General features: G+C 48.2%; 1 protein-coding gene across 1 annotated transcript in view; it reads right to left on the minus strand.

The window, feature by feature from the left end:
- Positions 1-11,629, minus strand: part of HCK (HCK proto-oncogene, Src family tyrosine kinase) — a 49,442-nt gene extending 37,813 nt beyond the window's left edge. The window contains exon 1 of the mRNA XM_025399175.1: positions 11,337-11,629. The gene's annotated coding sequence lies outside the window, so the exon portion shown is untranslated. The remainder of the gene's footprint in view (positions 1-11,336) is intronic.
- Positions 11,630-12,382: the final 753 nt, after the last annotated feature.

The following is a 12,382-nucleotide window of genomic DNA, read 5'->3' on the forward strand; positions in this document are numbered from 1 at the left end:
AAGAAAGAAAGAAAGAAGCAGAGATGGGCATGTGATTCAATTCTGGCCAACAAGAGCCAGCCTTTGGTTTCTAGCTGGAAAAAAAGGCCTGCAGCAGCACGGCAAAGTCAAGAAAGCCTTGCCTGAAGCTGATATCTCAGGGATTTTCCAGTAACCTCCTTCTGCTTGAGCCAGTTTTGAGTTGGATTTATTCCCCCTTAAACATCAAAGAGTCTTGCCCAAAGAGTGCAGAGGGATTTCTTATAAGGGATTGTGATTCACACTTAAGTGTAAATGACTGATGGCAAAGACCTCCCTGATACCAGGTTTTGGTAGAAGAGAAGGTAAGATGGTACTAACCTATTAGAGTAGGTGAGGATGGGAGGAATACGGACCTCATTAAGCTGATGGCACTGCAGCCATGCCTTAAAAGGGCCTGGTTATAGAGGCTGGGTGCAGGCGCTCATGCCTGTAATCCCAGCACTTTGGGAAGCTGAGGTGGGAGAATTGCTTTGAGCCCAGGAGCACGAGGCCAGTCCTGACAACATAGAAAGACCCTGTGTCTGCCAAAAAAAAAAAAAAAAAAAAAAAAAATTAGCTGGGCATGGCAGCATGTGCCTGTAGTCCCAGCTACTTGGGAGGCTGAGGTGGGAGGATCACTTGAGCCTGGGAGGTTGAGGCTGCAATGAGCTGTAGTCATGCCACTGCACTTCAGCCTGGGCTACAGAGCAAGACTGTCTCAAAAAAAGAAGCGCCTGGTATCTAATAGGCCCTCCATACACATTTGTGGAATGGATGTATTATGTTCTACTCTCTGTGGGCCTCATCATACTTGGCTAAAGTCAACAGAGCAGAATTATGAAGTTATTTTTCAGATAGGGAAATGGAAGCCCATGGGATAGTGGGTCCCCTGGCTAGTCAGTGGCAGGTCCAACTGGCACTCAGCTCTCCTGCCTCTCATCATCCACTGAGGTCAGCCCTAGAGGCTGTGGGCAATGAAGGGGAAGGTGAGAATGAGGAACCCAAACAGAACTCTCAAGAAGGTAGACCGCTGGGGGCCCAGGGCTTAAGGCTGTTCAGTTACAGGAACTTTCTCTTCTCAGAACAGCTCAGCCATGGGGGTGGGAAAAAAGTATTTCCCCAACAGGAGTCAACTTCCTGAGCAGTGCCTTAGGGGTGCAGAGTCAAGCAGCTCCCTCTCCTCAGGTTCCCTGACTGTCTTCTGAATGAACTGTCTTTATCCCTGAGTGACTATTGTCCCTAATAAACAGTTAGGGGTCACTCCTGACTTCTCACCTCTTCCCTTTACTGAGCCTCAGCTTCTTTCTCACAGAGCTCAAAACTTTCATTTTGCAAGCAGGAAGGAACTTGGGAGATCAGCATTTTCATTGGACAAGTGGAGTAACAGCCCCAAGAAGCTGTGTGGGCCCTGGCTCACATGATGGCAAGCGACAGAGCAACATACTGAAGGAGAACTCAGGGCCTTTGGTCATTTGCCTGGCTCAGCCATAGGGTTGGCTCTGAGATGCATGTGTTTCAACCACTTGTTCAACCACATATGAAACTCATAGCATGTTCAATGTTACTTTTGGATCCCTTGGTCAATTTCAGAATTCCAGAGCAACTGTGAACCTCCTTGGAATGATTTTCTCTCCAAGGTAGGCAGGAGGCAGGGCAGTTTGAAAATAGAGCATGAGATTTGAAGTCAGATGGAGCTGGGTTTGAATCCTTATTCTGCCTTTTACAAATAAGTGAGCCTTTTAAAATGTAAGTCATTCTGAGCACTGTGGCTCACAGCTGTAATCCCAACACTTGGGGAGGCTGAGGCGGGCAGATCACCTGAGGTCGGGAGTTGGAGACTAGCCTGACCAACATGGTGAAACCCTACTCTACTAAAAATACAAAAATTAGCCGGGCATGGTGGCGCGTGCCATCACTGTCTAGCCTGTTCCCAGCTATAGTCTTCTTACCCCTGACCACCTCTTAAACATGGTGGTCATGAGGATGCACCTCTCAGATCTCCAACTGCAGGAGTACAATTGGAGAAATTGATCAGCAGCTCAGCTGCTGTGCTTCAGAGCTGCTCTCATGGGCTGCATCACTGCTGTCAAGGGCTGCTCCCAGCCAATGACTGAGTGTGGCAGGGAGACTGAAGCCTGCCCATTTCTGGGGCACCTCTGTCAAGAGACTTTGGCCAAAGGCTCCTTAACAGCCTTGACAAACGTTCCTTAGAATGGCATGGCAGCCGGGCACGGTGGCTCATGCTTGTAATCCCAGCACTTTGGGAGGCAGAGGCGGGCGGATCACAAGGTCAGGAGTTCAAGACCAGCCTGGCCAACATGGTGAAACCCTGTCTTTACTAAAAATACAAAAATTAGCCAGGCATGGTGGTTCATGCCTGTAATCCTAGTTACTCAGGAGGCTGAGGCAGGAGAATTGCTTGAACTCGGGAGGTGGAGGTTGCAGTGAGCCAAGACTGTGCCAGTGCACTCCAGCCTGGGCGACAGTGAGACTCTGTCTCACAAAAAAAACCAAAATAAAGCAAAAACAGAAAAAAAAAAAAATGGCACGGCAGTCCAAGACACGTCCTCCTTTTATTCCTTTCTTCTTCCTTCCTGTTTTCCTTCCTTTTCTTTTTCATTCGTGGCCAGAGGTGCCTCAATATCTGATGGCTCTCCTGTCTTCTGGTTTCTTCCCATTTTCTATCATAGCCATTTCCTCCAATAAATGTCTTGCACATTTAATGCTATGGGGGTCTGCTTCTCAAAGGACTTGAACCATCTCAGGGTATGCTGAAGTTAAGTATAAAAAAATAAATAAAATAAAAAGAAAATAAAAAATAAAAAAGGACCTGGACTAACACACCTAATGTATTACCTGTTGATTTGTTTATTATCCATCTGACCATTAGGATGTGAGATATGACAGTAAGGACTTTGTTGTGTTCACCGCTATATCCCCAGTATGCAAAACTGGAACACAGCATGTGCTCAATAAATTCTTATTGAATGAAGTCCCCTTTAGCCTGCTGGATGCCCCCAGATTTCCTGTCTAAACAATAGCTATAAATAGGCCAGGTGCAACGGCTCATGCCTGTAATCCCAGCACTTTGGGAAGCTAAGGCGGGTGGATCGCCTGAGGTCAGGAGTTCGAGACTGGCTGGCCAACATGGTGAAACCCTGTCTCTAGCAAAAATACAAAAATTAGCTGTGTGTGGTAGTGGGCGCCTGTAATCCCAGCTACTTGGGAGCCTGAGGCAGGAGAATTGCTTGAACTCGAGAGGCAGAGGTTGCAGTGAGCCAAGATTGTGCCACTGCACTCCAGACTGTGCAACAGAGTGAAACCCTATCTCAAAACAAAAACAAACAAACAAAAAGAAAACCAATAGCTATAAATATATGTTTAAACTGAGAAGGGTGATGCACATTTGCTCGCTTCTGCTAGGAGAGAAGCAGTCTTTCCTTGGCTGCTACTCAGTGGAAGTTTCCTCTTCCAGAGAGGACACAGTGGCCAGTTCACCACCAGGGCCACTTTTCACTTTAACCTGCTGTGGTACTGAGAGGTCAGCTGCCCCCAAACCTGTCCTCCACAAATGGAATCCTCAAAGCCACAGTAACACATGTGCTGACCCTTTTACTTTTTTTTTTTTTTTAATAATTGACAAAGCTCCAGGTCTCAGTTTCTGTCGTTTTTGAAGGGTATGTATTTTGTTTTTAAAATGACCTTTTATCACCTAGTAAAACATTAGTGCATCCTTCTTGTTAAAAATTAAACCACTGGCCAGGTGCAGGGGCTCACGCCTGTAATCCCACACTTTGGGAGGCCGAGGTGGGCGGATCACGACGTCAGGAGATCGAGACCATCCTGGCTAACACGGTGAGACTCCATCTCTACTAAAAATACAAAAAATTAGCCGGGCATGTTGGCAGGCGCCTGTAGTCCCAGCTACACAGGAGGCTGAGGCAGGAGAATGGCGTGAACCCGGGAGGCAGAGCTTGCAGTGAGCGGAGATCGTGTCACTGCACTCCAGTCTGGGTGACAGTGCGAGACTCCGTCTCAAAAAAAAAAAAAAAAAATTAAACCATTACAGGCCAAGCATGGTGGCTCACATCCGTAATACCAGCACTCTGAGAGGTCAAAACAGGAGGATCGTTTGAGCCAAGGAATTTAAAACTAGCCTGGGCAACATGGCAAGACCCCATCTCTACAAGATTTTTTTTAATTAGCTGGGTGTGATGGCATGTGCCTGTGATCCCAGCTACTCAGGAGGCTGAGGTGGGAGGATCGCTTGAGCACAGGAGGTTGAGTCTGCATGAGCCATGATAGCGTCACTGCACTCCAGCCTGGGAGACAGGGTGAGACCCTGTCTCAAAAAGAAAAAGAAAGAGAGAGAGAAGAAAAGAAAGAAAGAAAGAAAGAAAGAAAGAAAGAAAGAAAGAAAGAAAGAAAGAAAGAAAGAAAGAAAGGAGGGAGGGAGGGAGGGAGGGAGGGAGGGAGGGAGGGAGGGAGGAAGGAAGGAAGGAAAGAAAGAAAGAGAGAAAGAAAGAAAGAAAATAGAAGCAAAGAAAAGAAGAAGAAGGAGGAGGAGGAGGAAGGAAGGGAAAGAAGAGAGAAAGAAGAAGAAAAAGGAGGAGGAGGAAGAGGAGGAAGAGGAGGAGGAGGAGAAGGAGGAGGAGGGTGAAGGAAGGAAGGTAAAGAAAGAGAAGAAAGAAAGAAAGAGAGAAAGAAAGAAAGAAAGGAGAAAGAAAAGAAAGAAAGAAAGAAAAGAAAGAAAGGAAGGAAGGAAGGAAGGAAGGAAGGAAGGAAGGAAGGAAGGAAGGAGGGAAGGAAGGAAGAAAAAGCAAGAAGGGAAGGAAGATTAAAACATTACAGATACATTTAGGACACTCTTGGATTACTAATTCTCTAAGCCTTCCATGGCCACCTCTTCCCCGACCCAGCTAGCCTCTGCCAGCATTTGACCTCGGCCTCTGCCTCTGCATTTACACATATGTATGTTGAAGCAGAGGCTGTCAGTGCTCTGCCTCTATCACTCTGCCCTTTACCATTTCCGCACATTCTGGCTGGACTTCCAGCTGCCGGCACCTTCAGAGGTTTCTCTGTGGCTACTGGGTGCCTGCTCTGCCTGTGAGCTTGGCAAGCCGAAAGTGCTAGAGAATTATCACACCGCCAGGAGTAGTTTTCAACTAAAGACAGGAGTGGGTGGACAAATACCCCGGTTCCCTCGCCGCTCGAGCCTGTTCTACCCTGGCTCCCACAGCTCCTCAGTGGGAGTGAGCTCCAGGTGCCTGCAGTGGTAACTGGACTGAGAAGACACCTTTACTGACCGCCTTCCGTTCCCTGCCTCACTTCCTTACTCCCCTAGAAGGGTCTCTGGAATCAGCTCTCAAACAAACAATTTGCGTTTGAAACCTTGCCTAGGGTCTGCTTCTGGAGAAACTCAAACTAAGACATATATGCTATGATGGACTAGTGGGTGTGGGGGTGTGTGTATGTGTGTGTGTGTGTCTGTGTGTCTGTGTGTTTTGACATAAAAGGAATCATGCTGCAGGAATCATGAGTAGTATCCTTCTCAGTTCCTCTTTTTTTTTTTTTTTTTGAGACGGAGTATTGCTGTTGTTGGCCCGGGCTGGAGTGCAATGGCATGATCTTGGCTCACTACAACCCCGCCTCCCGGGTTCATGCCATTCTCCTGCCTCAGCCTTCTGAGTAGCTGAGATTACAGGCACTCACCACCATGCCCAGCTAATTTTTGCATTTTTAGTAGAGACGGGGTTTCACCATGTTGGCCAGGCTGGTCTCGAACTCCTGACCTCAGGTGATCCACCTGCCTCATCCTCCCAAAGTCCTGGGATTACACCGCGCCTGGCCTCAGTTCCATTTTTTTTTGGATGTGGAAACTGAGGCTCAGAAAGGGAAGAGATTTGCCCAGTGCATCACAACCTGTCTTTGGCAGAGCTGGCACTCAGACTCGGGGTCATCTACTGTGCTGTATTGACTGTTCTTCATTTCTCTGGTAGAGATGAGGCGGGGACTCCTGTTCTCTTGGCTGCACTTATATCTCCTGGGCCAAAGGATTTCAGGGTGATGCCTGGAACTCAGGGAGGTGACTCAAGGGGAGAGTCAGGAGTGCACGTCCTAGCACAGTGCCATCCAGAGCTGTGGGACCACAACCAGGGGCCAAGACCAGGGCACATTTACACTCAAGCACAGGCTGCTTCTGCATCATTACCCACTCCTCTGAAAGCACATTCAAACTCCCAGTCCTGTGGGGGAGGAAACTGGAAAAATGGGGTGGGGACCGATATGTGGTTGGGGTTTATTTAGAAAGGCAGAAGCTGATTGCTTGATGACTTGTATAGATAAAGAAAACTAAACTAAAAAAAAAAAAAAAAAAAAAAAAGAAGAAAGAAAGACAGAGGCTGAGAGAGATTGTGCCATTAAATTGCTGTGTGACTTTGGGAAAGTCACTTACCCTCTCTAGGCTTCACATTCCTTTTCTTTTCTTTTCTTTTTATGAAACAGGGTCTTGCTCTGTCACCCAGGCTGGAGTGCAGTGGTGCAATCTTAGAACACTGCAACCTTCAACTTCTGGGCTCAGGCGATCCTCCCACCTCAGCCTCCTAAGTAGCTGGGACTACAGCCATGTGCCACCACAACCAGCTAATTTTTGTATTTTTTGTAGAGACAGGGTTTTGCCATGTTACCCAGGCTGGTCTCAAACTCTTGAGCTCAGATGATCTGCCTGTCTCGACCTCCCAAAATGCTGGGATTACAGGAGTAAGCCACCACGCCCAGCCCTTCATGTTCCTTTTCTTTAAAAAAGGAAGCCTCGTCATGACCCAAAGGGTGGGGTTTGAAAACTCAAATGACTGTAGGGACCTGGAGGGTTCTGCGCATGAGGTAAGTGGGCCTGGCAAGGGCCGTGCAAGCTGGATAGCCCAGGGCAGTCCCCGGCTCCGCTGAGGTTGTCTGAGGAGAACTGGAGTCGTGGGTTCTAGTCTCAGGGCTGCTAACTCTTCTAATTTTTTAGGAGACAAAAATCCAGATTATGTGAGCTCTCCTGAATTTAAATGTTAGCAACTAATTAAAAATAATCACTGTGGGTGGAGGGGTGTTGGGGGAGAGCAGCTGAAATATCTCAGGCAAGGCAGGGAGGAGGTTGTCCAACATTCATTATGTTTGCCCCTTCAGTGTTTTTTTGAGGCCCTACTATGTGTCAGGTGCCAGGTGTTAGAAAATACAGTGGTTTATAGGACAAATATGTTTGTGCTCTTGTAGAATTTACTTTCTAGGAGAGTTTAAAGTCCAAGCCCTGGCTAGTCCTTAGAGTGTAGACAACTTTCTCCTTACTTCCTAGGGGTAAGAACCCCCAGAGGGCAGCCTGGTTTGAATGAGTTTAAGATTCATGCTTTCTGTACCCATTAGAATGGTAATAATAATAATAATAATAATAATAAATATAGTAGGCATTGGCAAGGATGTGAAGCCAATTGAAACCCGTGTATGTTACTGGTGGGGATGTAAAATGGTGGAAAACAGCATAGCAGTTCCTCAAAAAGTTAAAGATAGAACTTTTATATGAACCAGTAACTCTACTTCTAGGTATATACCCAAGGGAATTGAAAACAGGTGCTCAAACAAATACACGCATGCACATGCATGCTCATAGCAGTGTTATTCGCAACAGTCAAAATGTGGAAACAGCCCGAATTTCCATCTGCAGTTAAATGGGTCGATAAATTGTGGAATATTCATACAATGGAATATTATTTGGCCACAAAAGGAATAAAGTACTAATAGTTGCCACGATGTGGATGAATCTTGGAAAACATTATGTTAAGTGAAAGAAGCTAGACACAGAAAGTCACATAGTATGCTTCGATTTATATTAAATGTATTGAATAAATTAATCCGTAGAGACAAAAAGCAGATTGGTGGTCGCCAAGGGGATGGGGGAATGGGGGTAATTGCTTAATGGGCACGAAGTTTCCTTTTTCAGGAGTGATGGAAATGTTTAGGAGCTACTGAGAGGTGCTTGTACAATGTTGTGAATATACCAAATGCCACTGAATTGTTCACTTAAAAATCATATAGTTAATTTTATAAAGTTATGTGAATTTCACCTCAATTAAAATATTTCTAAAAATTTCAAACTGTATAAAAGATTGCTGGCCGGGCTCAGTGGCTCACACCTGTAATCCCAGCACTTTGGGAGACTGAGACAGGTAGATCATGAGGTCAGGAGATCGAGACTATCCTGGCTACCATGGTGAAACCCCGTCTCTACTAAAAATACAAAAAATTAGCCGGGCGCGGTGGCGGACGCCTTTAGTCCCAGCTACTCAGGAGGCTGAGGCAGGAGAATGGCGTGAACCCAGGAGGTGGAGCTTGTAGTGAGCCAAGATCGTGCCACTGCACTCCAGCCTGGGGAACAGAGCGAGACTCTGTTTCAAAAAAAAAAAAAGATTGCTCTGTTAGAAACGTTAAGCAAATTTTAATACAGGCAAACAGTGGAATATTATGCAGCCACTAAAAATTTAAGAACATTTTAATGACCTGGAAAATGCTACAATGTAATACAAAGCAAATAAGATAAATATAATCTATGTGTAGCATTATACTAATTATGTTAATTTAAAAGTGCATAGAAAAGACTACATAAAGATATATGAAAATATTGTTATTGTTCCCTCAAAAGATTCATGCTTCCATTTTCTTGAACACTTACTAAGTGCCAGGCACAGTGAGTCAGGCAAGTGAAGCGCCTTACAGCAGAGAACATGAGGCCTGGAAGAAGGGCCATTGATCCAGGGACAGCTGGGAGGTCAGCAGAGCAATATTCTTTTCTCTTCTCTGCCCCAGAGTCCCTGAGTAAGCCTTCGGGCTTCGGTACTCCTGTCGCACAAAGGGGAGGGTGACAGGTGCCCTCTCTGGGGAGCCATCCATCCTTTTGGTGTTTTCCTCAAGAAACACCTGTACATGGGCCGAAAGCTACATATCCAGGATGCTCCTGGCAATATTGTTCATTGTAGTGTACACCTAGGAACAACTGGAGTATTTACCCACAGGGGAATGGGAAATACTGTAGAGTGGTCACCTGCTGGGATACTCCACAGCAGCTGGAAGGAATGAATGAGGCCTCTGTTTTCTATTTCTCATCCTGGATAGATTTTGACAACTTAATGATAAGAAGGGGCAAATATGCTCCTCTGCTATCCCCTTTCTCAGAATTGCAGAAAAGTCTCACAGTTAGATAGCTTTTTTTTTTTTTTTTGAGATGAAGTTTCGCATTTGCTGCCCAGGCTGGAGTGCAATGGCGCGATCTCAGCTCACTGCAACCTCCGCTTCCCCGGGTTCAAGCCATTCTCCTGCTTCAGCCTCCCGAGCAGCTGAGATTACAGGCATGAGCCACCGCATAGATAGCATTTTTAAAGCACACAAAACAATAATATGTGCTGTTTATGCATACATTTATACACAATCCATTTTTAAAGGCACAGCCTGGAAGGACTGTAATCACGACAGCGGTTGCCCCCTGGGGAGTGATAGAAACAGGACTGAGAGTGACACAAGGTGGGGAGACTTCAAATTTTTCTGTTACTTTTAGTAAATTAATTTTTTAAAATCTGAAGCAAACACAACAAAATGCTATCATTTGTTAATTCTGGATGGTGGATTCTTGGGATATTTAATATATTATTCTCTTCACTTTTCTGTATTTCAACCTGTCACCCCCTCCCCTAAAAAAAAAGGACCATAAAGAAAAAACCGTGGGATAAGGCAACTGATATGTATTGAGGCCTTTTTCTGTGCCAGGCATAGGCTACCCCAGTGGTTTTCAAAGTGCCATCCTTGGATCAGCAGCAGCAGCATCACCAGGGATGGAAGTTCTCTAGTGTCCTGCACAGAGTTACTGAATCAGAAACTCTAGGATTCGGCCCAGCAATCTGTGTTTTCACAAGCAGTCCAGGTGATGCTGATGTAGGCTGAAGTCTGAGAATGCGGGGGCCATGTGTCTAGCTAGGGCAATGTTAAGATACATTAAGCCTGTGTACTGTCAGACAGTACTCTCAGAGCTTTCCTTCAGTACCTTGTCTTTTCTTTTCTTTCTTTCTTTCTTTCTTTCTTTCTTTCTGTCTCTCTCTCTCTCTCTCTTTCTTTTTTTCTTTTTTTTTTTTTGAGACAGAGTCTTTCTCTGTCGCCCAGGCTGGAGTGCAGCCGCACGATCTCAGCTCACAGCAACCTCCGCCTCCCAGGTTCAAGTGATTCTGGTGCCTCAGCCTCCAGAGTAGCTGGGATTACAGGCATGTGCCACCACGCCTGGCTAAGTTTTGTACTTTTAGTACAGACGAGGTTTCACCATGTTAGCCAGGCTGGTCTCAAACTCTTGACCTCAAGAGATCCACCTGCCTCAGCCTCCCAAAAAGCTGAGATTACAGGAGTGAGTCACCCTACCCGGCTCCTTCAGTATCCAATTAATCCTCTAAACAACCCTGTGAAGGAGGTACTATTACTCTCCCCATCCTACAGTTGTGAAAACAGAAGCAAAGAAAGGCCAAATCCTCTACCCCAGGCCCAACAGGCAGTTTGCCTCTAGAAGCCCCCTCCCCTACCCACTAGCCTAACTGTCTCTCACAGGCACCACCTCTCACATACTCCAATTTCCTGCATCCTTGCAAGAAAGACTTCATAGCTCCGGCTTACAGATGAGGAAACGAATCCTGAGAGGGAGAATTCGTCCAACAAAGAGGAAAGTGTCAGGGCATGCAGCAGTCGGGCCAGGAGGTTTAGGGGTTTGACCTAGACCTGCTGTGGGAGGAGGGGCAGAGAGCCGACCAGCTGCAGCCGGCCTGGGTGTGGCTCACACGTCAGGCCTCCGCCCAACTGCCCCCTTCCCCAAGCCGGCTGCCAACTCGGCGTGACCCGGCCCCCACCGGGAACCGTAAGGGCCTTCCCCTCCCAGGCTCTGTGAAGCCCCATCCCTTCCTTCTTCTTTTTTTTTTTTTTTAAAATAAAAAAAAACCCCCCCCCCCCCCCCCGCCTTCGCCAACCCCGCAGCAGAAGGGGAACCTGGACAGCCCAGAGAAGTGGTGGATAGAGTCACTGCACGGGCCGAACCTCCCCTCCCCCTGGCATCCAGCAGTCCGCAGCAGTGCCGCCCCTCTCCTGGGCACCCTCCCCTGGCTGTCGACCCCTCATCCCACAGGCTACCCGCGGCTCCCCCGACGTTCCCGTCTCTCCTCGCTGCCCTCAGCAGCACCCGTAACCAGCCCTCCCCACTCCCCTAGACTCCCTCCGCCGCCTGGGACCCCTCGCGGGCCGGATATTCCCGGTCCCCTGTGCGCGGCACTCACCTGGGCGCCCGCTCCTGGTCTCGCGGGCAGCCCGGATCCTCGCAGCTCGAGCGCCCCCCCAGCTCGGCAGCCCCCGAGGTTCCGGGGTGCCAGTGCTGGGAAACTGACTTTCTAGAACTAGAGGCGGGGGCGGCGCTCGCAGGGGCTTTGGTGCCGCGGGCGTGTCTCGCCCTGCACTGTCTGGGTCCCTTCCCACTCGCCTCTAAGCCTCCGACGTGCTCCCGGACTGGGACCAGGGAAGCGGTGGTGCCCGCAGGCCATCTGGGCGCTTTAGCCGCGCCCTGAGCGATGCTAACTCCGCCCCAAGTGTCCTAACGCCGCCCCGAAGACTCAGAAGCCACCCCAGGATCCTAACCTGCTCCCCAAGGGTCATAACCTCCGTCTCCTGCAAGCAGGATCCCAAACCCGCCACCAAGAGAAAAAACAAAAAAAATTAGCATCATCCATCGGAGGCTTCTAACGCGTCCACCAAGGATGTTAACCTCCATTCCTTCCGCTCTACTCTCCCTAACACCTCCCCATCCCACCGCCCAGCGTCCTACCGCAGTCTCCGAAGGATCCCAAATGCCACCCCTGGGGATTCGAACCCTCTCGTCTAAGAACCCCAGCACCCGCTCCCATGCTCCCAAGATCCTAACTCCGCCCCGCCAAAGGATTTTTAAACTAAACTTGTCCCCAAAGATTCTAATCTGCCCAATGGAAAGATCCGAACTCTCACTTCAGTGAATTCTAACCCTGCCTTAAAGATTTAGAACACTAACCCCAGGGTTCCAATACCGCTCCTGCTCCTGCGCGATCCCAACCTGCCGCCGCCTAAGAGTTTTAATCCCCAGGGGTCTATCCCGCCGGTCCAAAGACTCCAACCCCGCCCTTCAGAGATCCTAACCCCACCTATCAAAGGATTCCTGCTACAGTCTTCAAAGATTCCAACCCCACGCTGGAAAGGCCTTACCCTACCCCGGAAGCATCGTGATCCCTTTCCCCCACCACTCCGACCCCTCCCTTCTGGCCCGGCCCCCCCAGCGCCGCGGCCCGAGACTTCCAGG

This window comes from Theropithecus gelada, chromosome 10, assembly GCF_003255815.1.
Source record: "Theropithecus gelada isolate Dixy chromosome 10, Tgel_1.0, whole genome shotgun sequence".
NCBI lineage: Eukaryota > Metazoa > Chordata > Mammalia > Primates > Cercopithecidae > Theropithecus > Theropithecus gelada.